The 24,892-nt window shown below is 40.1% G+C and overlaps 1 long non-coding RNA gene across 1 annotated transcript in view; it reads right to left on the bottom strand.

Annotated features, from left to right (window-relative positions):
- Positions 1–13,010: 13,010 nt before the first annotated feature.
- LOC133234117 (uncharacterized) overlaps positions 13,011–24,892 on the bottom strand; it is a 65,945-nt gene continuing 54,063 nt past the window's right edge. The window contains exons 4-5 of the long non-coding RNA XR_009732024.1: positions 20,068–20,137; positions 13,011–19,976 (exon numbers count right to left, since the gene is read on the bottom strand). This is a non-coding gene — a long non-coding RNA (uncharacterized LOC133234117). The remainder of the gene's footprint in view (positions 19,977–20,067; positions 20,138–24,892) is intronic.

Raw genomic sequence — 24,892 nt, 5'->3', positions numbered from 1 at the left:
CACTCCAGTGTTCTTGCCTGGAGAATCCCAGGGATGGGGGAGTCTGGTGGGCTGCCGTCTATGGGGTCTCACAGAGTTGGACACGACTGAAGTGACTTAGCAGAGAAGGTAATGTCAGCCCACTCCAGTATTCTTGCCTGGAGAATCCCATGGACAGAGGAGCCTGGTGGGTTAGTCTATGGGGTTGCAAAGAGTCAGACACCAGTGAGAGACTAAACAACAGCAACAACAAAAATAAGTAGCCACACATAAAGTGATCAAGAACCTTTTGGGATCATTTCTCTGAAGCATGTAGTCTCTGCACTCTTCTGATTCTTTTTCACTCTATGTAATTTTTACTTTCACATTTTCATCAATATTATTATTATTAAATATTTATTTATTTATTTGCCTCTGCTGGGTCTTAGTTGCAGCTTGCAGACTCTTAGTTGTGGGATATACTTCCCTGACCAGGGATGGAACCCAGGACCACTGCTTTAACAGCATGGAAGCCTTAGCCACAAAGCTACCAGGAAAGTCCCTTCATCAATATTATTATTATTGTAAACAAATATATGGCTCTTGAGTCCTAAATATAACAGCACTTATAACCTCATTTAAATTTAGAATTTAAAATATAAACTAAATGAGTAGTTTTTATTTATCAGTTCAGTTGCTCAGTCATGTCTGACTCTTTGTGACCCCATGGACTGCAGCATGCCAGGCTTCCTTGTCCATCACCATGTCCTGGAATTTGCTCAAACTCATGTCCATTGAGTGGGTGATGCCATCCAACCATCTCATCCTCTGTCATCCCCTTCTCCTCCTGCCTTCAATCTTTCCCAGCATCAAGGTCTTTTCTAATGAGTCAGTTCTTTGCATCAGGTGGCCAAAGCATTGGAGTTTCAGCTTCAGCATCAGTCCTTCCAATGAATATTCAGGACTGATATCCTTTAGGATGGACTGATTGTATCTCCTTGCAGTCCAAGGGACTCGCAAGAGTCTTCTCCAACACCAGAGTTCACAAGCATCAATTCTTCAGCGCTCAGCTTTCTTTATAGTTCAACTCTCACATCCATACATGACTACTGGAAAAACCATAGTTTTGACTAGACGGACCTTTGTTGGCAAAGTAATGTCTCTGCTTTTTATACTTTATAAATATATTTGTTGATTATTCTTATATTTACTTTAAATATTTACAATAGGTAGTTACTAGATATTTAATCACTTCAAGATCTGAAGAATCTTCACACAATATTTCAGGAATATTTCTGCTCTGCTGCTGGGGTCTTAGGTCCCATCTTAGCATTTGACCATCTCCCTCCTTACCAGACAGTAAAGAATCTGCCTGCAATGAGGAGACCCATGGACCCTGGTCTGGAAGATCCCCTGGAGGAGAAAATAGCAACCCACTCCAGTATTCTTGCCTGGAGAGTCCCATGGACAGAGGAGCCTGGCAGGCTGTGGTCCATGGGATTACAAAGAGTCAGACGTGACTGAAGCAACTTAGCACACACTCCTCACCAGACATGGGACTGGGATCATTTATCTCTTTTGAGTATGCTGGAGTGAGGGAGGAGGTAATAAATTAAAGATCCCAAACTAGCTGCCATTTTAACAAAGGAAAGAATCTTCCTTTTAACTAAAGGAATTCTTCAATTGTCAGCACAGATGGGTCCCAGATTGTTGTAGCGTCAAGAGAGCTGCTTAAATAACTCCTCTTCAAGCTACTGGCTCTTTAGTTACTGCTAGATCTCCTATCTGACCTGCAGAGTGCACATAAAAAGTGAGTTCAAGGGCCAGTCCTTGCTGGAGAGTTACACACAGGTTTATCATTGCTGAGTCTAATAATTCCAACAGTTTGTTTCTTCAGATCAGACCAACTATTGCTGTAGAACTAGGATTCTGTCACTCAAAAGGACCTCCAGCCACTAACTCATGGGACAGTGTAGGCATATAATGAAACTGCATCTTCAGAAGCTAGAAAGGCAGTGTGAACAGGCAAGGATGGTCAAGTTACCTATAATCACCCAGCAGCAGCAGCAGCACAAAATACCTTTGATTTTTATATTTTGACCAAGGCATTTTCACAGCACCTCTCTGAGCTGAGAACAAATGATATTTCCACAGTGATAAAGGTTTTGGAAACATCAAGACGAGCACATGCCAAGCTCTTCCATGGGAAAGCATGTGTGTTTGAAACAAATGGTCTCCTACCAGTAATTGGCGCATAGCAGGTGTTCAAAACTCTTTGTGTATGAGATTAAATGAAGAAAACTGGAGGCATGACAGAACCAAGCATTTTCCCAAATGTTTCAAGAACATTGGAATGGTAGAATTATTAACATAAAATCATTTTATAGTGTTGTTTAAAGATGTCGGTATATTTAGAAATTTTGAAAAAAGAACGAAAAGAAAGAAAGTCTTGTCAAAACAGTGAAGACATCTACAAATGTGGTTACATAATGTGGACAAACACAGAGAGAAACATGGATGGAAATGAGCAGTTGAAAAGAAACCAATAGTACATATTTCCTCTTCCTGTTAGAACACAAAGGAAAAAAGTAGATGTGACATCAGAATGGGCTGTTTTCATGTCAACTGAAAGCAAAGAGATAAAGACTTCCTTTGATATAATAAATATAAAAGGGCTTCTGCGGTGGTCCAGCAGCTGAGAATCCACCCACCAATGCAGGGAACATGGGTTTGATCCCTGATCAGGGAAGACCCCAGCTGCCAAGAAGCAGCTAAGCCCACGCACCACACCTACTGAGGCCCTAGCGCCCTAAAGCTCATGCTTCCCAACAAGAGAAGCCATCGCAATGAGAAGCCCGCACACTGCAGCTAGAGAGCAGCCCCTGCTCGCTGCAACTAGAGAAAGCCCTCATGCACCAGCGAAGACCCTGTGCACCCATAAATAGATAGATATTTTAAAATAATAATGAATACAAAAGTCTACAATAAGCCTGCATACATCAGATTTTTGCATCAGGCTGCCTGTCTCTTGAGGTTACTATAATACAATACCATAAGCTGGATGGCTTATAAACAACAAAAATTTATTTCTCACAGCTCTAGAGACTAGGAAGTTGAAAACCAAGACCCCTGCAGCTCTGGTGTCTGGTGAGAAGCCGCTTTCCAGTTCAGAGCCCTCTGTCTTCTTGCTCTGGCCTCACACATGGGGAGGCTGAGGGAACATTCTGGGGTCTCTTTTATAAGGACACTAATCCCATTCTTGAGGGGTCTCCCTTCAGGACCCGTCAAAGGTCCCACCTCCTAATGCCGTCACACCAGGAGTTCACAAATAATCAGTCTCTACTACCTTCCTAAAGAACTAAGAATTCTGAAGTTTAAGTCCTGGCTTTACTACAAGAGTTTTGGGACTGTAAGCCAATTGATTAAGGTTGTTTAGAAAGCAGAAACCTATTAAAATTTAAAATGAAACTTGGGTTAAGTCATATAATAATTTTGAAGGTGTGTATATATGATGTGTTTTCTATTAAAATATCTATATTCCTTTATATCTTGATCTATATGGTTAGTCAATCACTTACATAGACTAATTACAAATATGTTAGTAATTTTATGGGCTTCCCAGGTGGCACAGTGGTAAAGAATCTACCTGCCAATACAGGAGATGCAGTCGACACAGGTTTGATCCCTGGGTTGGGAAGATCCCCTGGAAGATGAAATGGCAACCCATTCTGGTATTCTTTCTTGGAGAATCCCATGCATAGAGGAGCCTGGTGGGCTACAGTCCATGGGGCTACAAAGAGTCAGACACAACTGAGTGACTAAACATGGTGTTGATATACCTCATTTTTTATAATCAACACAGAATTAGTAGAAGGCCAGGTTGAAATTGTATATAATTGAAGAAAATGGTATCAGTTCTCCTTTTCACTCTGATTAGTCAGGAGGCAAAGCTCTGATTTGACATTTAATGATATTTAAATTCTTAAATGAAGTTTGTATATGTTTAAAAAATGTTTATATGAATTTTCTTCCTCTTGTTAATTTCTACTGCATTTTATAACTACATGAGCCAATTTTTGTGTGTGTGTGCAAAAATACAACCACCCCAAATCTACAGAACAGTGTTAAACTTAACCATCATACTATGCCAAGAGCTCTTCCAACTTATTTTTTAACTTAAATTTTATTTTGAAACTACTGTGTGTAATTCAAATTTTTGTGGGATGACAGATAATGACAGTTCCTGTGTGTGAGGATTGCACTCTATTTGGGGTGACAGAATACAAAACTATGATATGGACTTTTGCACACTCCAGTGATTGATGTGGGTTCAAAGGGTTAGAGAAATTCTTACCCAATAAGGGTGATTAAATCAGGCCTAGTGGAATTAGACAAGGGTTGGGGTGGAAAGGAAGAGAAATTCTTGTTTGGAGAGAGTAGAAGAATGGGGATCAGTTTAAGTCTCTGCTGTGAACATGAGGAAAGCATTTTGGAGAATGAGAAACAATAAAATTTTGGGTGACCTTGAGATCTCAGGGAAGGTTTATACAAGATTTGCAAGTGAGGGCTTCCCCAGAGGTCCAGTGGCTAGGACTCCACGCTTCCACTACATGTTCCATTCCTGGTAGGGGATCTAAGACCCCACATGTCACACTGCGCAGCCAAAAAAAAAAAAAAAGGTTTGCAAGTGAGTTGGCTTTTTGGAGAAGCATCGTCTAGGATAGCTCCAGAAGAGCAAGGAGGCTCCTGGAAGCGGTGGAAATAGTAGCTGCCATCCCAGGAGTGTGTGTTTATTCTTAGGGTGATAGATATAACTGTCTTTTCTCTGGGAAGAGTTCATTGTTTAAAAAAGTCCTGCGAATTGTCAGAATACAATATACTACACAGAAGTCCTGTCATAACCACAGGGAATTAGTACATACACAGTCAGAAGAGTGAATAAGCAGTGTTTAGACTCATTCAAAATAAACAATCAGAAGTATTTTCCTTTATATAGAAGTATTCTTCAGTAATTGTAGTGATTATGTGCAAAATGGGACTCATTGACTTCTCAATTTTTTACATTTTTTTTCCTTTGTAAAGCTACTAAACAAGGAAGGGAAAAAATTGGGTTTGGAATAAGATGAACAAAACTTGAATTATTCTGCAATTAACTAACCAGTGAACCAAATCAAGTCACTTACCCTCTCCACATAGAATGACAACCTTCTTCACAGGATGCTCTTAATCATAGACTATTAGTAGTAGTAATAAAACTGGTTAACATTTATTGAATATTTAATAAATACCAGCTCATGTGAGGGCTTTTTGTGAAAATTAAATGAAATAATCTTTGTAAAATACTTAAGCTTTCTCAATAGATCACTTTTCAGGCATTAAATAAAACAACCACGTTGAGAAAAAAACTTGTGATTTTTAATATCATCTAGCAGCTTAAGTCCTTTTTATTATAGGGGACTGGAATGCAAAAGTAGGAAGTCAAGAAACACCTGGAATAACAGGCAAATTTGGCCTTGGAATATGGAATGAAGCAGGGCAAAGACTAATAGAGTTTTGCCAAGAAAATGCACTGGTCATAACAAACACCCTCTTCCAACAACACAAGACAAGACTCTATACATGGACATCACCAGGTTGTCAATACTGAAATCAGATTGATTATATTCTTTGCAGCCAAAGATGGAGAAGCTCTACACAGTCAGCAAAAACAAGACCAGGAGCTGACTGTGGCTCAGATCATGAATTCCTATTGCCAAATTCAGACTTAAATTGAAGAAAGTAGGGAAAACCACTAGACCATTCAGGTATGACCTAAATCAAATCCCTTATGATTATACACTGGAAGCGAGAAATAGATTTAAGGGCCTAGATCTGATAGATAGAGTGCCTGATGAACTATGGAATGAGGTTCGTGACATTGTACAGGAGACAGGGATCAAGACAATTCCCATGGAAAAGAAATGCAAAAAAGTAAAATGGCTGACTGGGGAGGCCTTACAAATAGCTGTGAAAAGAAGAGAAGTGAAAAGCAAAGGAGAAAAGGAAAGATATAAACATCTGAATGCAGAGTTCCAAAGAATAGCAAGAAGAGATAAGAAAGCCTTCTTCAGCAATCAGTGCAAAGAAATAGAGGAAAACAACAGAATGGGAAAGACTAGGGATCTCTTCAAGAAAATCAGAGATACCAAAGGAACATTTCATGCAAAGATGGGCTCGATAAAGGACAGAAATGGTATGGACCTAACAGAAGCAGAAGATATTAAGAAGAGATGGCAAGAATACACAGAAGAACTGTACAAAAAGATCTTCATGACCCAGATAATCATGAAGGTGTGATCACTGACCTAGAGCCAGACATCCTGGAATGTGAAGTCAAGTGGGCCTTAGAAAGCATCACTACGAACAAAGCTAGTGGAAGTGATGGAATTCCAGTTGAGTTATTTCAAATCCTTAAAGATGATGCTGTGAAAGTGCTGCACTGAATATGACAGCAAATTTGGAAAACTCAGCAGTGGCTAGAGGACTGGAAAAGGTCAGTTTTCATTCCAATCCCAAAGAAAGGCAATGCCAAAGAATGCTCAAACTACCACACAATTGCACTCATCTCACAAGCTAGTAAAGTAATGTTCAAAATTCTCCAAGCCAGGCTTCAGCAATATGTGAACCGTGAACTTCCTGATGTTCAAGCTGGTTTTAGAAAAGGCAGAGGAACCAGAGATCAAATTGCCAACATCCACTGGATCATCGAAAAAGCAAGAGAATTCCAGAAAAGCATCTATTTCTGCTTTATTGACTACGCCAAAGCCTTTGACTGTGTGGATCACAAGAAACTGTGGAAAATTCTGAAAGAGATGGGAATATCAGACCACCTGATCTGCCTCTTGAGAAATTTGTATGCAGGTCAGGAAGCAACAGTTAGAACTGGACATGGAACAACAGACTGGTTCCAAATAGGAAAAGGAGTTCGTCAAGGCTGTATATTGTCACCCTGTTTATTTAACTTCTATGCAGAGTACATCATGAGAAATGCTGGACTGGAAGAAACACAAGCTGGAATCAAGATTGCTGGGAGAAATATCAGTAACCTCAGGTATGCAGATGACACCACCCTTATGGCAGAAAGTGAAGAGGAACTAAGAAGCCTCTTGATGAAAGTGAAAGAGGAGAGTGAAAAAGTTGGCTTAAAGCTCAACATTCAGAAAATGAAGATCATGGCATCCGGTCCCATTTCATGGGAAATAGATGGGGAAATAGTGTCAGACTTTATTTTTCTGGGCTCCAAAATCACTGCAGATGGTGACTGCAGCTATGAGATTCAAAGTCTTACTCCTTGGAAGGAAAGTTATGACCAACCTAGATAGCATAATCAAAAGCAGAAACATTACTTTGCCAACAAAGGTTCATCTAGTCAAGGCTATGGTTTTTCCTGTGGTCATGTATGGATGTGAGAGTTGGACTGTGAAGAAGGCTGAGCACTGAAGAATTGATGCCTTTGAACTGTGGTGTTGGAGAAGACTCTTGAGAGTCCCTTGGACTGCAAGGAGATCCAACCAGTCCATTCTGAAGGAGATCAGCCCTGGGATTTCTTTGGAAGGAATGATGCTAAAGCTGAAACTCCAGTACTTTGGCCACCTCATGTGAAGAGTTGACTCATTGGAAAAGCCTCTGATGCTGGGAGGGATTGGGGGCAGGAGGAGAAGGGGACAACAGAGGATGAGATGGCTGGATGGCATCACTGACTCGATGGACGTGAGTCTGAGTGAACTCCGGGAGTTGGTGATGGACAGGGAGGCCTGGCGTGCCGCGATTCATGGGGTCGCAAAGAGTTGGACACAACTGAGCAACTGATCTGATCTGAGCAGCTTAAGAAAGGCATTCCAACTGCTCTATTTTTTTGCAGGCCACTAATTTCTTGAATTTGCAATCCATTCTACTTGAGGTTATTTTAAATTTGGCAATAGAGTTCAATTCATATAAAAATCATGAGATAGCAAGTCCAGGACTTGGTTTTCTCTGGTGCTTTATGAAGACCTAAAGATTTATTTATTTTTTTGTTACTTAATATGCATCTCTTTGATGACATTGTTATAAAAAAAATGATTGAAAGAGCCATAAATCTATCAGCAAAATAGGTTAAAACTTTGGCAAAAGAAAACTATGAACAAAATAGAGTGGAAATAAAGGGTTTACAAACGCGTGCCTGACCAATACAATTAAGAAAGCAAGCGTGGCAATAGTAATATTAGATGCACATTACATGAAGGAGACTCCCTAAGGGACAAAGCAGGAAACATAAAAGTACAAGAGCTTCTTATGAAAGAAAATGTCTCAGGTAGACACAAACTTTTACCATGTTTATGTATTAAACAGAAAGAAAATTTTTCTATAAAGTTAAGCAAATTTTTATATTATGAATTAAATGAGAAGTTTATATTTTGTTGCTATTGTTGAACATTCAGTCATGTTCAGCCCTGTGACTCCATGGATTGTAGCTCACCAGTTTCCTCTCTCCATGGGATTTCCCAGGCAAGAATACTGGAATGGGTTGCCACTTCTTTCTCCAGGGGATCTTCCTGGCCTAGGGATAAAACCTGCATCTCCTGCATTGGCATGGGGATTCTTTTCCACTGAGCTATCTGGGAAGCCCTTGTATTATATAGTCAACAATGTACAGTCTTTGACTAATATTCTGATAGTATTGGGCTTCCCAGTTGGCACTAGTGGTAAAGAACCCGCCTGCCAATGCAGGAGACGCAAGAGATGTGAGTTCAGTTCCTGGGTCGGGAAGATCCTCTGCAGTAGGAAGTGGCAACCCACTCCAGTATTCTGGTTTGGAAAATTCCATGGACAGAGGAGCCTAGCAGGCTACAGTACATGGTGCCACAAAGATTCAGGCGCGACTGAGCGCACACTGATAGTATTATTCAATTGATGATATTGATGTCATCCTATTTATACACACAAAAAAGCATACAATTGGTTTTCCAGAGACATGTGCAAAAGTTATTCATAGAACTGTCCACAAATAAAACCTTAATAATGCACAAGAGGAAAGACCAAAAAAAGTCACAGTTTTTCCTTAATACAATAAAACTAAAGAATCAAGAGAGTATATACATGGAAAATCTGAAACACTTCCCCCCAATAAGTCCAGGTTCAATAATGGATATAAATCATTTAAAGTAACAAATAGAAAAGCACCCCATACTGAAAGATTTGGGACACAGGTAAAATGTACCCAGAAAAAAAATGTTTTAACAATTTTTATTAAAATATTACTGAAGGCTTCTGACCACAGGAATGGTGGAGTAAGGAGCTTAAGAATCCACTTCTTCAGAAAAGCAATGAGAATATTGTCCAAAACTGTCAAAATCACCTTTTTGCAGAATTCTGGAAGTGAAAGAAAGTCTTGTTACAATCTGAAGAAAAATGGCTAGATTTTGGTAAGAACGATGAGTTGTGTGGCATTACATCTTGACCTAATACCATACTCAGGATAGATTTGAAAACCAACATCCTAAAAGCCATTGTAGGTACCTGAATGGGTTTGGCGTGCCCCAGACAGTCCATACCCAGGTAATCGATAATCATCACTATTTGACCTGTTGGGCAGCTTGTTGAAAAACTTCATTTTCAGAATTTATCTTTAATTGGCCTGATTTAGCTGCTCTGTCTGAATAGCCTTATTTGTAGTTCATTGATTGGAGGAAAAAAAAAAAAAGTGGCAATTGTCCATTGCAGCTGCCTGAGACAGAATTTCCAGTTGGAACTGACAAAGGCTGACCAAAATCTTAAAAGGAAAAAAGAGGAATAAGATGTCTATAGGGGACTTTGAAACGCTCTCATAAATTCCTGGAAATGTAATAGGTCACTGTACTAGTCAGGGCCCTCAGAGAAACAGAACCAATAGGAGATATATAGAGAGAGACAGATTTATTGTAAAGCATTGGCTCAGGGGATGATGGGGGCTTGGAAGTCCCATTACCTGCTGACTGTAAGTTGGAGACCCAGGAAAGCAGGTGGTGTGGTTGGAAAGCCTGAGACCCAGAGTGCAAATATTGTAGATTTCAGTTCAAGTCAGAAGGTCTGAGAAGCCAGAATTGCCCAGGGAAGATCAATATTCCAGCAGAGGAACATTTAAGTCATGTGTATAAATGTTAGGTAAGAAAGATTTTCTTAAGGAAGACAGGAAGCCTAGACTCACAAAGGAAGCTATAAATATACTTGATTGCATAAACAGTAAAACATATATACTGACATTAGCAGAACATAGATGAGCAAATCAAATGGATCTTCCGCCTTCCATCAAGCACACTCTCAGCCTACGAGAACAGCACCCAAATATATTGCATTCTTATTTTTGGTACTCTGGTGGCTCAGATGGTAAAGAATCTGCCTGCAATGTGGGCAACCTGTTTGATCCCTTTGTTGGGAAGATCTTCTGGAGAAGGGAACTGCTCCCCATTGCAGCATTTTTGCCTGGAAAATACCCATGGACAGAGGAGCCTGGCGGGCTACAGTCCATGGGGTCACAAAGAGTCAGACACAACTGAGTGACTATCACTTTCAGAAAGGTTACGAGTTAGTAATGTTTAGATGTACACTGGGCTTCTCTGGTGGCTCAGACAGTAAAGAGTCCACCTGCAATGCAGGAGACCTGGGTCCGATCACTGGGTGAGAAAGATCTGCTAGAGCAGGGAATAGCAACCCACTCCAGTATTCTTGCCTGGAGAATCCCATGGACAGAGGAGCCTAGTGGGCTACAGTCCGTGATGTCATAAAGAGTCAGACAGGATTGAGGGACTAACACTTTCACTTTCAGATATATAACAACGTGGCAAATATTTTCCATAGTCTGATTCTTGACATTGTACATTGTATTTTTTGCCCTATATGAAATTTTAATTTGACAGGGATTGCTTATCCAAAAAAATAGTAACAAATTATATTCTAATCAGTAAAACATCCGAGTCCTGAATGGACCTACATCCTCAATATCAGACTCTTCTTCAAAATCAAGTTAATTTGATATGTAAATTCTTATCTACCCCAGTTTTGATCTGCATTTTTTCAAATGTGAGCGAAGCAGTTTTTCATACCATTTTTGGCCATTTCAAGTCCCATCACTCATTCATTCAAAAATATTTACTGAGCATGTAGTAGCAGATAAAACAGTGGCTCAGAAATTGAAATGCCTCCTCTTGAATCCTGTCTCCTCTATTCTCTAATATATGACTCTGGCAAGTGATATCAGCACTGCATCTGTGCCTGAATGTCTTCTGTAAAATGAGGCTAATAAGACTATCTATTGCATAGACTGATATTTCGATGTCACCATATTTATACACAAAAAATATACAATTGTTTTTCCAGAGATATGTGCAGCAAGTTATTTATTCATCGAAGTGTTCACAGGGAAAACTTCAATAAACACACGAAAGGAAAGACTAAGTCACAGTTTTTCCTTAATACAATAACACTAAAATAAAGATATCAAGACAGCATATACATGGAGAATCTGAAGCACTTCTCCCTAAAAAGCCCATGTTCAATAATGAATATAAATTATTTAAAGTAACAAATAGAAAAGCACCCCATACTGAAATTTTTGGAACACAGCTGTATTCTGAAAAAAATATCTTAACAATTTTTATTAAAATATTACTGAAGGCTTCTGACCACAGTTTTGGTGGAGTAAGGAGCTTAAGAATCCACTTCTTCAGAAAAGCTATGAGAATATTGTCAAAAGCTGTCAAAATCACCTTTTTTCAGAATTCTGGAAATGAAAGAAAGTCTTGTTATGACCTGAAGAATAATGGCTAAATTTTGTTAAGAGTGATGAGCTGTGTGGTAGTACAACTTGACCTAATCCCATACTCAAGATAGATTCGAAAACTAACATTCTAAAAGCCACTGAAGGTGACTAAATGGATTTGGATGCCCCGGATACCCCATACTCAGATAACCAATTATCACTGTTTGACTTGCTTGGGCAGCTCCTCCAGAAACTTCATTTTCAAGGATTTATTTTTTATGGTTTTTTCCTTTTCTTTCTTTCTTTCTTTTTTTTTTTTTTTTTGCAGCCTAAATATGCTCATTTTCACTTGTCAATTGTACTTCAGTAAAGCTGGAGAAAAACACAGAAAAATCTTCCCGACCACCAGGGAAGCCTCATTAAGCACAAAGCTGGAGAAAAACATAGCATTCAAACGTTTGTATTTTTAAAGGCATACGTATTATGTACATGCACATACATACATAAATGTGTCTATAAATAAAATGAAGGGGACTTCCCTGGTTGTTCAGTGATTGAGCCTTCCCCTTCCTACACAGGGCGTGCAGGTTCGATCCTTGGTAGAGGAGCTGAGATTCCACATGCTTAGTGGGCAAACAACCAAAACATGAAGCAGAAGCACAACTGTAACAAAGTCAATAGAGAATTTAGAAATGGTCCACATAAAAAGAAATCTTTAACAAAAATAAAATGAAGGCTGTAACAAATCCAATTATCAGTTATTTAAATTAAAGGACGTTTATTATTCTTAACTTGAGGGCAACAAATTTCTTGAGTGATACTACATGTATCAAATTGTAAGCCTTAGCAAACCTTCATCGTTTGACCCCAGGGAGCCAATTTCTTTGGTATTGGGAGTAAAGTTATTGACAGCTCAACAGCTATTGACAGTTATATATATATATATATATATATATAGATAGATAGATAGATAGATATAGATATAGATATAGATAAGTATGTGTGCTTAGTCACTATGGTTGTCTGGCTCTTTGTGACCCCCATGGATTAGACCTACCAGTCTCCTCTGTCTATGGAATTTTCCAGGCAAGAATACTGGAGTGGGTTGACATTTCCTCCACCACAGTATCAAATTGAACCCACATCTCCTGCATCTCCTATATTACAGGCAGATTCTTTACCTCTGAGCCACCAGGGAATCCCATATACATATATGTGTGTGTGTGTATGTGTATGTATATCAGCTGCAAAGTTATTGAAAGCTCAACAGCTATTTTTGGAGAGAGAGAGAGAGAGGGACTTCCTATCTTTTAGAGGCTGAGATTCTTATTTTATTTTGGAAGGGATGGAAAGTTTCTATATCAATTTTCTATTTCTTCCAGTTTCTACAGAACTGGAAATCAAGGATTTATTTATTTTTAATTGCTGTGATTCAGAAGACAAGGAATAAAGAAACTAAAGGAGATTATTTATTTTCATCTCTTTGGATTGTCTCACTCATTACAATGAACACACACTAATTTTTAATTTCAAAGATATTTTATCATAACATATTTTAAAGAGAAAAATAAATATCACGTAGATATTTTATTGACATGGAAAAATATTAGTGATTACAAAAAGGTATATCTATATTTACCACCACCCCCACCCCCCCCCCACACACACACACGTATTTTCTTAAATGGGGCATAAGTTCAGCTCAGTCACTCGGCACGCCAGGCCTCCCTGTCCACCACCAACTCCCGGAGCGTGCTGAAATGCATGTCCATCGAGTCAGTGATGCCATCCAACCATCTCATCCTCTGTCGTCCCCTTCTTCTCCCGCCTTCAATCTTTCCCAGCATCAGGGTCTTTTCAAATGAGTCAGTTCTTCACATCAGGTGGCCAAAGTATTGGAGCTTCAGCTTCAGCATTAGTCCTTCCAATGAATATTCAGGACTGTTTCTTTTAGGATGGACTGGTTGTATCTCCTTGCAGTCCAAGGGCCTCTCAAGAGTCTTCTCTAACACCACAGTTCAAAAGCATCAATTCTTCAGTGCTCAGCTTTCTTTATGGTCCAACTCTCACAGCCATGGAAAAACCATAACTTTGACTAGATGGACCTTTGTCGGTAAAGTAATGTCTCTGCTTTTGAATATGCTGTCTAGGTTTGTCAAAGCTTTTCTTCCAAGGAGTGAGCGTCTTTTAATTTCATGGCTGTTGTCACCATCTGCAGTGATTTTGAAGCCCAAAAAGATAAAGTCTGTCACTGTTTCCATTGTTTCCCCATCTATTTGCCATGAAGTGATGGGATTGGATGCCATGATCTTCGTTTTTTGAATGCTGAGTTTTAAGACATTTTTTCACTTTCCTCTTTGACTGTCAGCAAGAGGCTCTGTAGCTCCTCTTCACTTTCTGACGTAAGGGTGGTGTCATCTGCATATCTGAGGTTATTGATATTTCTCCCGGCAATCTTGATTCCAGCTTATGCTTCATTCAGCCCAGCGTTTCTCATGATGTACTCTGCATAGAAGTTAAATAAGCAGGGTGACAATATACAGCCTTGACATATTCCTTTCCCACTTTGGAACCAGTCCATTGTTTCATGCCCAGTTCTAACTGTTGCCTCTTGACCTGCATACAGATTTTTCTGGAGGCAGGTAAGGTGGTCTGGCTTTCCCATCTCTTGAAGAATTGCCCACAGTTTGTTGTGATCCACACAGTCATAGCCTTTGGCATAGTCAATAAGGCAGAAGTAGATGTTGTTCTGGAACTCTCTTGCTTTTTCTATGATCCAGTGGATGTTGGCAATTTGGTCTCTGGTTCCTCTGCCTTTTCTAAATCCAGCTTGAACTTCTAAATCTGGAAGTTCTTGGTTCACGTACTGTGGAAGCCTTACTTGGAGAATTTTGAGCATTACTTTGCTAGCGTGTGAGATGAGTGCAATTGTGTGGTAGTTTGAACATTCTTTGGCACTGCCTTTCCTTGAGATTGGAGTGAAAACTGACCTTTTCCAGTCCTGTGGCCACTGCTGAGTTTTCCAAATTTGCTGGCATATTGAGTGCAGCACTTTAACAGCATTATCTTTTAGTATTTGAGATAGCTCAGTGGGAATTCCATCACCTCCACCAGCATACCAAATTGTTAACAATTGTCATCTATGGTGGCAGTAGTATTTTTATTATTTCTTTAGAGTTTTATATGTTTTCAAATTTCCATAATGAGTCTTTATTTTTTTATAATCATAAGAAAGTCAATGAAGCTATTTAAGGTTTAGAAACAAAAAAGTTTCATTGTAGAGACAGAAGAATAATGAGGCAGAAGACTCAGGAATTTTGACCGGATCACAAGGCAATTTAAGAGACTGGGAATGAAAGTCAAACCTCAGACACCCAGGAGAGACTCTATTCAGGTCAAGAGGATGGTCTTAGAGGTCTTTACCATTTCATCCATGCTGCTGCTGCTGCTGCTGCTAAGTCGCTTCAGTCGTGTCTGACTCTGTGCAACCCCAGAGACAGCAGCCCACCAGGCTCCCCCGACCCTGGGATTCTCCAGACAAGAACACTGGAGTGGGTTGCCATTTCCTTCTCCAATGCATGAAAGTGAAAAGTGAAAGTGAAGTCGCTCAGTCATGTCCGACTCTTAGCGACCCCATGGACTGCAGCCTACCAGGCTCCTCTGTCCATGGGATTTTCCAGGCAAGAGTACTGGAGTGGGGTGCCATTGCCTTCCCCCATGCTATAGGATCCTGATAGATGTTCTTCGCCTTAAAATATTGTGGTTAAAATGTCTAATTCATTTGATTTCGTTAACATTATTAAAGATAACCACATTGTTACTTTTTGTTGCTGATTTTTTTCAAAATGCTGACACTAATGCTATGCTGACAATTATGCAGAAGACATTCCAAGGGATGTTGTCTCCTGCAAGTCACCACCAGAGCAGTCCATCAAAGCCACTTTCCAGTGTCCTTCCAGCCTCAAGGAGGGCTGTCAAGGACACGGGATTTCTCCACCAATGGACATTGTGGTTGCTTTCGTGTCCTGGCTATTGTAAACTGGGAATCATACTTTAGAGCCTTCCATTAGGAACTGGGGACCCAAGGTCCTGCCTTCACAGCTCTTTCAAAATGAAGCAAAGAGTGTAAATCACCTGATGGGCTGCCTGCTAGAGCAAGGCACAATAAAAACAGAGCTATCTGGTCCTTTCCATTTCAAGTCAAAGTTGGAGAGAAATTGTGGTAGCTATTGAGAAGTTGAATTATAATCCTAGGGACAAGATGTCTTATTGGTTAGATATTTTAGATGAAGCTATGAGCAAAAATTTCTATCAACATATAAAATTGGTAAAGATAAATTTTTTCTTCAGTGGAGTAGAAAAATTTTTGACTAGACTTATCTTCTCAGGAACTATACTTAATATTTTGTAATAACCTATAAGGGAAAATAATCTGAAAAAGAATATATATATATTTGAATCACTTTGTTGAACACTTGAAACTGACACAGCATTGTAAATCAACTATGTCAAAGTGAAAGTCTCTCAGTTGTGTCCGATTCTTTGCGACCCCATGGACTGTAGAGTCCATGGAATTCTCCAGGCCAAGAATACTGGAGTGGGTAGCCTCTCCCTTCTCCAGGAGATCTTCCCAACTCAGGGACCGAACCCAGGTCTCCCGCATTGCAGGCAGATTCTTTACCATCTGAGCCACCTCCAACCAATAAACAATGAAAAGAAGAATATCTGCTCTTGGAAAAAATATGGTGAAAGAGGATTATACTTCACAAGGTGGAAAATGGCCAGGTTGAGAGGGCAGTCACTTAAAATGATGCCGTCCGTGAAGAGGTGCAGGCAAGCGGCAGATGCGAATGACATCTCTGTGAAGCCTCCCTGGAGCATGAGAGGCAGCACAGAGCCACTGCTGTGGTGTGAGGCTGTGGGGAAGGAGACATCTGAAGAAAGAAACATTTCTGTAAACGCAAGCAGTTTTGTGGTGTCCTATATGTGATGTGCTCTCTTTCATTGCTTTCTTAAGAATCCAGGAAAAGACTAATATTACTTGAGTGTTTCTTTAGGATGCTGACCTTCAAAACTTCTTTGCAATGTGTTCTCGACAATGAAGACTTCTGATTTATGGTGTTTCTAATTGGATTTAATCAAAACAGAGAACAAGTTGATCACAGAATTCTGGAGATGGAAGAAATGGTGGACCAACTTCTTACGGCAGTAAGTTCATCTCTGACATTCAAGTTCATGATAATGTGATTTCCACTGACTTTCCAGCCATGACCCTTGCCCCCTAGCTCTTCCTCCTGCACCAGGTAAGGGCTGCTCTTGCAGGGCTGTGTTGTGAGTATGTTCTTGCTTCCACTGCCTTGCCTTCCTCTTTCTTCCATAGGGATTGCTTGTGTGTCTCTCTCTCTTCAGATTGTAACATGCTACGTATGCCTTTCCCCAGATGCCTGCGCGCTTTGCTCCCTCACGTCTCCCTGTTTCTGTTCAAATGCCACTTACCCTCCACGTTTTCTGCTCTCCTGGTGTTTCTCTCTAGAGCCAGTCACGACCTGACATTACAGTATATCTTTGTTTAGCATTTATCTTCTGTCTGGCCAATCAGCATGTTAACTCCACATAACTGGGATGTCTTCCTTTTTTTCCTTGTTATATCTCTAGCATCTGGAACAATTTGTCTTCAGTAAGGAGTATTTTGGGACTCACCCACAAAGAAATGAGGCAGTTCAAGCTGAAGTCTTCTTTAACTTTTATATTTTCCCAATAGCTAGTACAAGATCTAGCATAGTAGAAACTTAAAGATTATTTATTGAATGAATGCTAGCCTCCCAAAATATTAGAATAGGAGGGCAATTATTGCATGGTAAGATGTATCTTTCTTTGAGAGTTCCCTGGTGGTCCAGTGGTTAAGACTCCATACTTCCAGTGCCTGGGGCACAAGTTGGATCCCTAGTTGGAGAACTAAGATCCTACATGCCAGAGGTATATGTATCATATATATATGATATATATGTCATATATATATATATATCTCATATGTACCAAAAGAATGCTTCCTCATCTGGATTAAAGTACATTGTTTTTTTAAAGTCACTATTAAATTCATTATTTTTGAATGGTAAGTCTCTGGATGGCTTTTTTCATTAATGCTTTTTTGAGTTTTCCACTTTTCTGTTAAATCAGGCCGTGCTTCTATAATCAGCACAAATACAAGTGCTATAAAAATTGACTATTTACTAGTTTAAAAAATACAAAAGGAAATTAAATGTATTTTAGATTTCACTCTGCCCCAACCTGACTACTGTGGTGCTGTCATCCAGGTGAACTCCTAAAAGAATTTGCAGCATCTGGGTGTAACTAATGCCCAGCCTGTATCCCAGATCCACCCAGTCAGAGCTAGTAAATTTAGTCACGAGGTGCTTTGGCATTGGGAACTGACTTGCTCATTGTATTGTGCAATCATGTTGCTTTTTCTACACAGGAAACTCAATCTCTGTCCAAATTCAACTACTTGATCAAACTCATTTAAATAGTAGTAGTTTACTTTTGAAAAGTTGGATTTTTCTTCTTTTTTTTTTCTTTTCTGCAGCTGTCTTGGCAATATCCGATTCCAGGCTGGGCAGGAAGTATCCTAGTCAGAAATGAGGTGAAGTAGTTTTTCTGATGGGGTTCCCAATCCTCCCACAAGGACTGCCTCCCCTGGAGCGGTCTGCCTCCTTCAACAAATAGTCTGTAGAGAGCAGGAGGTTGTATGTAATAGGATTCAATCAAAGACCTTCTCTAGCCCATTCTCGACTATATTTGAAAAAAAATGACAGTCATTGGCATAGGTCCTGTCTTCTTTAACATTCTCAGTAAATTAGCAATTCCCAGAAAACTACTTTTGTAGGAATGGGAAGAAATAGACCCAGAAATAGACCAAGAAGCAGGGAGATGTGTGCTGTACCTATGACAGCACATAATTTTGTAAGATATGCCTAGACAAGTCCAGAACTACCCTCCCTGCCCACCTTAAAAAATATTTTTTTTTTTAAAGGAAAATGCTGGATTCTGAAGACAAATTTTGGTTCACTACTCTAAATAATAAAGTTAATCTTTTTCCTCCTTTTTTTTTTTCCTTTTCCTTTCTCTTTTTGTTGGGTGGGGGCAGTTGGGAATGTAGCTTATCTGTAATAATCACATGGTTACTCAGCTTTTCTCTTCTCTGCAAAGAAAATGTATTTCCTGTTTCTAAACAAAGATGAGTTAAATGTGACTGGTTTGAAGTGGACTTACCACGAGATGGTCTATTAGAAGTCATGAAGCAACTCAATAGACTGATTGGACTGTGATTGGGTTTATCCAGGATACAGTGATACTTTCCTGGTATGAAGAATAATAAAGTGGTGAAAATAACATGTGAAAAGACCTGAATTGAATTAGCAAAACTGCAAATAATTCAGTGCAAGTAAAGAGAATCATAGATGTGATTAAAGTGTCAGGAAGCCAGACAGGAGATTTGATAAGATACTGAAGCTCTAAAGATTGTGTGGTTTGGACTTTACCTTGAAGACAGCATCTGCCAATGAAGCAATATTAGCAAAATGATATTTGAGTTTTAGAAGGATTTCCATGGACAATGAAACTGAATGTTGGGGGAGGCTGAAGGTCAAAAAGATCAAGTAAGAAAATGAAGCAATAATCCAGGTGACCTGAATCTCAGCTTGTTAATTTAAATTCCTACTCATTTCTCTTTCACACTAGGATGATTTAATTTTAATTTTGAGGCAATGAAAGTAAAAATGTTAGTCGCTCAGTTGTGTTTGATTCTTTGCAACCCCCTGGGCTGTAGCTCATCAGGCTCCTCTGTCCATGGAATTCTCTAGGCAAAAATACTGGAGTGGGTAGCCATTCCTTTCTCCAGGATGTCTTCCCAAACTAGGGATTGAACTTGTGTCTCCGGCATCACGGGCAGATTCTTTACTGTTTGAATGATGAAGTAGAAGAAAATTCCTTGGGAAAGGAGAAATAATTGTGAAAAATATTGAGTTTCAATAGCATTCAGACCATAGCTATGAAAGTTTTCATGGAGAATGGAATCACAGAGGTCTTAGAGGAGGAGGTGAAGAAAAATGCATAATTTTATCTCTGAATGATCCCACATACACACCATGCAATGCCATTTCCATGCATGTGAGCAGCTCTCCACCTACTGTCAGAGGTGTATGGGGCTCCAGGTCCAACTCTGCATGTAGGGTATTTTACCTGAACCTTCGTGGTGTGAACATTCCTATGACATAAGATCAAAATGGGCAAGGATGCAGTAGCATTTCTCAAGCACCTCAAGCATTCCAGTACTAAGCCGTCTAACAACATCTTACCTCAGTGATTCATCTCCAAAGTGTGTACACCATAATGAAGAAACTGGGGCTCAAAGATGATGCCATTTGCCTGAGAAAACAAAGCCAACCTATGTGAATCTTGCATTCCTCTTGTAGACTGAACTGGTCCCAACACACAGCTCCACACAGATGTCTCAGGGCCCACACCTGAGCTCACACTACCCCTGGAGTCAGAAGAAGCAACAAACAATTCACTTTCTTTCTAGATTAGCATAGCAATTTTAAGTACAAGTTCTGGACTTAGGTAAACTTGGGTTCAAACCTAAGGTTTGAGACTTGCTATCTGACTGATAATAGGCAAAATATTTAATCTCTTTAAGCCTTGGTTTCCTCACCTACAAACTGGAATGATCATAGAGAGTATCTCACGGGAATATTCTGAGAGTTAATGTGTGATGGACTTAAAACACTAGTGGAATATCTGGGACATGGTAACTGCTCATAGATGTGACCTGATACCTGTTACCTTCTCAATGACTTTCCACTCTACTGTTTCTATCATAAAAGAATCAACTCATGTGTGATGTGAATTTAAATCAAGAATTAATGGGATTTTCCACAGTTAGCTGAAAATTTTATTTCTGCAAGAAAAATCACTTGGAAGCAACAAACTTTTACTTCCAATGTCTTTTCTCTCCTTTCCAATTGCTCTTATTTCTGTAGTGAGGAACTGATGGGCTTTTTGCTGCTCAATTTATTCAAACTCCACAATCCTTCTTTATCGCCTTGCTTTGCTCAATAAACCTGAGGGATTTTGTTCACATCTCTACTACAGCATGTATGTTGCTGTGATGACAGAAAGTAAGACTGGGTTATAATGCAATAGGGCCATAACTGTTGAGACATCCTTTAATCATCCCAAGCTTCAATTTCCTCTTCGGTTAAATGAAATCTGTCCTACATATCTCACCACTATTATGAGGATCAGATACAGCAGTGGTTGCGCACGTTATAAAACTTAAAGTTCAGTAAAAATAAAAGCTCTTTGCATTATTTTATCGCTGTTATATGATAAGGGAGAAGCCATAGGTTAAAATGATCACCCACCTGTTCTAAATGCTAGCTCCTATGGTAGGGAATTACTGAAAGAGCATGTTTAGACTGGAAATGACATTCCTTTAAAAAGAGCAAAGGAATGGCTTATTTAAAAAGCCATTGTTAAACTTCTGCTTTGTTAAACTTCATTAGAAAGAGAAAGAAGCAGAGGGTTGACCATGACAGATCTTGGGGAAATAAATGAGAAAAGACTCACATACGCCTGATTCGGCTTGAAAGTGAAGGTGGAAGTCGCTCAGTTGTGTCCGACTCTTCGCGACCCTATGGACTGTGTGAGTGAGTGAGTGAAGTTGCTCGGTTGTGTCCGACTTTGCAACCCCATGGACTGTAGCCTACCAGGCTCCTCGGTCCATGGAATTCTCCAGGCAAGAATACTGAAGTGGGTTGCCATTTCCTTCTCATTGCAGGCAGAGTCTCTACCACTGAGTCACCAGGGAAGCCCAGTATAGTATATAGTATAAGCTATTGTTTATAGTATTTGCTGACTTTCGTGGTGTAATATTCCCTTTGTGGTCTATTTCAAGCAACAAGATGACCTCACCAAATGTGGAAAAGATTCACATTATCACAGAAATCTATAATCTTTGCATCATGAAATTACAATAGTTATATATGTTCTTTAAATATTAATAAAATGTAGTAAGATAGCAATTAATGAGTCTTGAGTATTGACTTATTCACTATGATTTCTTTAAAAGTAAGCTAATTAAAAAATAATAATAATGGCTATATTTAACAATTGACTTGCAAAATCCCTGAAGATTAAAAACCCACTCTCGTGAGCTACTGAAACTTGACTCCTACTAGCGACTGGTCCTCAGTAGTCCTTTCCACGTAAAGAGGATGCTCATATATAAGATTTTGAGAATGCATGCAAAGTACTTGGTAAACAGTGTCTAGTTTTTAAATGCCATTAAGAAAAAATTCAGGGCTCTGTGCTCTGGTCCATGTTGCATCTTGACTGAGAACCATCAACAGACCCCTAGTGAACTTCCTTCCCTACAGCATAACACTTTCTTGCATCTGAAAGCCACATACAGGGACTTCCCTGGTGGTCCAGGGGTTAAGACTTCGTCTTCTAGAGCAGGGAGTGTGGGTTCAATGCCTGGTCAGGGAACGAAGATCCCACATGCCTGTGGCCAAAAAACCAAAACATATACCAGGAGCAATGTGGTTTTTCCTGTGGTCATGTATGGATGTGAGAGTTGGACTGTGAAGAAGGCTGAGCACTGAAGATTTGATGCTTTTGAACTGTGGTGTTGGAGAAGACTCTAGAGAGTCCCTTGGACTGCAAGGAGATCCAACCAGTCCATTCTAAAGAAGATCAGCCCTGGGATTTCTTTGGAAGGAATGATGCTAAAGCTGAAACTCCAGTACTTTGGCCACCTCATGCGAAGAGCTGACTCATTGGAAAAGACTCTGATTCTGGGAGGGATTGGGGGCAAGAGGAGAAGGGGATTACAGAGGATGAGATGGATGGATGGCATCACTGACTCAATGGACATGAGTCTGAATGAACTCTGGGAGTTGGTGATGGACAGGGAGGCCTGGCGTGCTGCGATTCATGGGGTCGCAAAGAGTAGGACACAACTGAGCGACTGATCTGATCTGATCTGAATATTGTAATAAATTCAAGGAAGACTTTTAAAATGGCCCACATCAAAAAAAAATCTCAGAAAAAAACTTAAAAAATAAAAAATGTAACATAATGAAATTATTTCTGGTATGATAGAATATGAATCTCAGATATCACATTAGTGTTTGATGCTGATAGAAAAGGATAGATTATTACACAATTAATAAATCCACTTCTCTTGTCTCTGGAATACACATTTCTATAGTCATTAGAAGTCTCTTTAAAGATCAGTCTCAAAAACAAGCTTTTTATCCCCACTTGCCTCATTTCACTTTTCCCATTAGTAGCAGTTTAAAAATTCTTCTAAACTGCAGTTCTCATTATGCTTTTCTTCCTTTCTGCAGACTAGGGTCTTTATTCTCCTTATTCTAAAGCTTTAATATTTGAAATTAGTCTCATAAATTTAAAAAGGACACCCACATGGTTGATTATTTTAAAATTCAATCAAATGGATTTTTTTTTAACCCTTTCTTGAAGGCAGTGGGGGAGTAATGGATAAATGTATAATCAACTGCATAAAATTTGACAGACAGATATTTTATAATATTGCCATGTGGGAGTTCAAATACCAGATGCTTTTTATCATGACAATCCAGTTCAATTCCCCAGCCAAGAGAAAAGAGTACAGCACATTTGAGGACCAGCTGCAGGGACCTAACTCTGTCTCGCTGCCAACAGCAAAGCCGAAATACAGAATCCCAGCCTGAAATAGAGACAAGGGGCTTTGTGAGCTCACACAGACAGAGATTTTAATGACAGGCTATTAGGACATCTTCTGTTTGTCTCCCATATGCTCAGTTGAAGAACTGGAAAATAAGTCTGCAGCAATTTGAAGTGCCAAGCAGCTAAAATCACTGGGCCACCTGTGTACTTTGATGGCCCCTGCTTTAAGGCAGTTTCTGGCTAACAGGACTTGGAAGTCAGAGCTGTCTGCTCCTTTTCAATGAGACATTTGCCAGTGGGGGTCAAGAGACCCAGACAGAGGTAACTGTCCTTAGATTTAGTGCCTTTCCAAATTGGAACCCACCAGGTTTAGGGCAGTTGATCCCCAACCTCAGGAATGGGAGTCTGATCTTCTGTTCACCAGGGTCTACCTGAAGCTGACATTCAGAAGTAGAGACACGACTTTGCAGGTCTGTGTAGCATAAGGCGTAGATCTGGAAGCAATATACTAAATCCAGAGGAAGCTATGGGCAAAATCTTGATGAGAATGCCACCTATAATGTGGGGTGACAAGAAACCAATGGAGTGAGGAGACAGAGAAGAATGGAATCCTACTGATTTCAGTAGAATTTCTCCTCCTTTAAAAATGATGGGAATTTTCCAGTTTGAACATTGAACCACAGGACCACACTTGTGAGTAGGAATCAGGAAACCATTGTTGAGTGAGGTACAATGGGGCAGTCCTGCTTCCATTTCCCAACTACAGTGTACAGTTCGGAGCTCACCGAGTTGCTCCAGGTACCCAGCTGGCTACTTGGACAGGACCACAGCCTTGCAAAGAAGGCTGGCTATTTCAGAGGCCAGGTTCAGGGTCTATAACACAGGACCCAGCCCACAGAGGCTCAGGATTTTCCACAAGATGCCACTGCAGTCAATGACTGCCTAAGAAATTCTTTCCCAGTCTCTGTTCCGTTTCCCAGGGAGGGCTGGTTCCCCTCTTTTCCCATCACTCTGTTGCCTCTCACCATGGACGGTAAGTTAAGTAAAGTAAGTAAAGTGCTCATATACTCAGTCGTGGGTGACTCTTTGCAACCCCATGGACAGTAGCCCACCAGGCTCCTCTGTGCATGGGATTCTCCAGGCAAGAATACTGGAGGGGGTTGCCATTTCCTCCTCCAGGGCATCTTCTCAACCCAGAGATTAAACCTGCATCTCTTACATCTCCTGCATTGGCAGGAGGGTTCTTTACCACTAGCATCACCTGGGGAGCTACCACAGACCATAGTGAAGCCGCTCAGTCATGTTCAACTCTTTGCGACTCCATGGACTGTAGCCCACCAGGCTTCTCTGTCCATGGGATTTTCCAGGCAAGAATACTGGAGTGGGGTGCCATTTCCTTCTCCAGGGGATCTTCCCAACCCAGGGATAGAACCCAGGTCTCCCACACTG

This window comes from Bos javanicus, chromosome 21, assembly GCF_032452875.1.
Source record: "Bos javanicus breed banteng chromosome 21, ARS-OSU_banteng_1.0, whole genome shotgun sequence".
Lineage (NCBI taxonomy): Eukaryota > Metazoa > Chordata > Mammalia > Artiodactyla > Bovidae > Bos > Bos javanicus.
This window is presented reverse-complemented; position numbering and strand designations above follow the sequence as displayed.